A 2,097-nucleotide genomic window follows, 5' to 3' on the forward strand; every position below is an offset into this window, starting at 1 on the left:
AGAGACAGAGAGAGACAGAGAGAATGGATATAGATGGATGGTTTCATGGCCTTTGCTTTACACTTGCCTGCAGGTCGGGCCAAGTTTTTTCCTGGTGCTACAGAAAGATGGGAGGGAGGACAGGAACAATGTCCTGCTTCAGGGGAAAATAGGGTCACATAAAAAGAACAAAATGAAATCCACTCTCCATCATCAAGTGAGATTTGAGTATCTTAAGTGTACATATTCACACTGCATCACAACCACAAATAGACCAATCAGCTAGATGGTGTTTGCCCTCAGTGTCACAGTACAACTGAATATTTCACTGACTGTGAAAGCATATAATGTTTGGATTGGATGGATTAAGGTAGTAGTCCATGTGAATGTGGATGTTATTTAGTCTAAATACATAAATCTGACATTGGATTTGATACAGGCTTTGGCAGACAATATAAATAATGTAAGGTACCATTTAGTTTGACCTCAACTGGATGGGCATTAAACCCCAGGTATCTCATGATTATAAATCAACAAATTTAAAATCCACATTTTCCTGATCTGCAAATATGTAATTATACATCATATTTTAGAAAAGTAGACATCAAACAATCACACATTAAATTGTAATAGTGTAATTCTCTTCTATGCAGCCAGGAAATCCGCTCCATCTGGCAATATTTTAATATGAACACTAAATCTAATGACTACCTGTAATGTAAAAGGTTTGCAAGAACACTTGAGCCCAGTGAAAATAATCCTCACAGTCTGCAGATCTATGCAGTTTTCAGTCACTTTCAGGTCATGAGTTCATTTGTTATTGTAAGCTCTTCATTGTTGCTATGAGTTAGTCTTGTTGTCTTATACTTTTTGCTACTTAGTGCAACTTTAACTGTAAAACAAAAACAACACGAGTTCTGCATTGCTCAGGAGTTGCCAAGGCCAAGTATTCTCCCGAGAGCTGACATTTCTCACATTCTGCATTTCTCCCTCTCTCTTTCTCGCTCTTTATCTTTCTGGCTTGTCCTCATATCACTCCCTTGCTCTCTCCAAACCAACAATGGGTGTTCAAAGCTTCATCATGCAGAAAGCCTCCCCTCCTGTCTGCCCCTCCATCCTTCGACATTCTGCAGATAACAATCCATAGGTTAAGCACCCTCCAGATTTCAAATCTCCACTCTTCTCCTCTTCTCCACTATTATTTCTTTTTATGTCTCTACTTTTCCTGCTCCCTATTTTATTTTTTTGTCCATTCTGTCACAATTCAAGTCATATCATTAGTAATATTTAGCGCATCATTAGCTTGCAAATTGTCTTGGCTTATAAATGACTTAGAAAAAGTGAAAGGCCCCTTGGCAACCAAAATGGAGGTGCTGTTGCCTGTTCACTCTTCTGTCTGCATAGCTGATTACAAAACTTCCTCTGAATAAGAAAAGAGTGTGTGTACTTTAAGTCATTTTACAAGCTTAAAGAAAAAGCTAAGATGCTGGAGTGGAGGTGGAGAACATCCCCCCTCTCTCTTTTTCAGGCTTTGAGACTTGAATGACTGAAATGTCTTGCACAAATCTGATACTCGGTTCTGGCGTAGCTAGACAGACAAATAGCTTGCTAAGTAAAACCATAGAGAGCTAAGCTTTGAAAACCGGGTTTACAAAGTGCATTATAGGGTAAGGGCAAATGCTCTGTCACTTATTTTTCAAATGCGTTTGAGAACCACCGGGAGCAACAGCATTTGAGGACTTCCGGGCGTGTGAAGGCACATGGGGAGTTAAGAGGTCGGAAATATAGCTTGCAACCAACCTATTCCGGGCTTTAAATGTGGCAATTAAAATTTTAAAATCCACTCTAAAACTAAGAGGCAGTCAGTGCAAATATGAAAGGATAGGTGTGATGTGCTCTCGTTTCCTGGTACCCCAGGTTAAAATCCTGGTGGCTGCATTTTGGATTAGTTAGGGAGACTCTTTGCTTCAGACTGAGAAAGGGGAATTACAATAATCTAGCAGTGATGAAATAAAAGCATGAAAGACTGTTTCAAGATTTTTGTTTGACAGAAATGGCTTAGCAGGTCTATGATAAAACAGAACAGGTCATTTATGACCTTAAAGGGGAACTTGGCAA

Source organism: Morone saxatilis, unplaced genomic scaffold, assembly GCF_004916995.1.
Source record: "Morone saxatilis isolate NCDOM2014 unplaced genomic scaffold, NCSU_SB_2.0 Contig9, whole genome shotgun sequence".
NCBI lineage: Eukaryota > Metazoa > Chordata > Actinopteri > Moronidae > Morone > Morone saxatilis.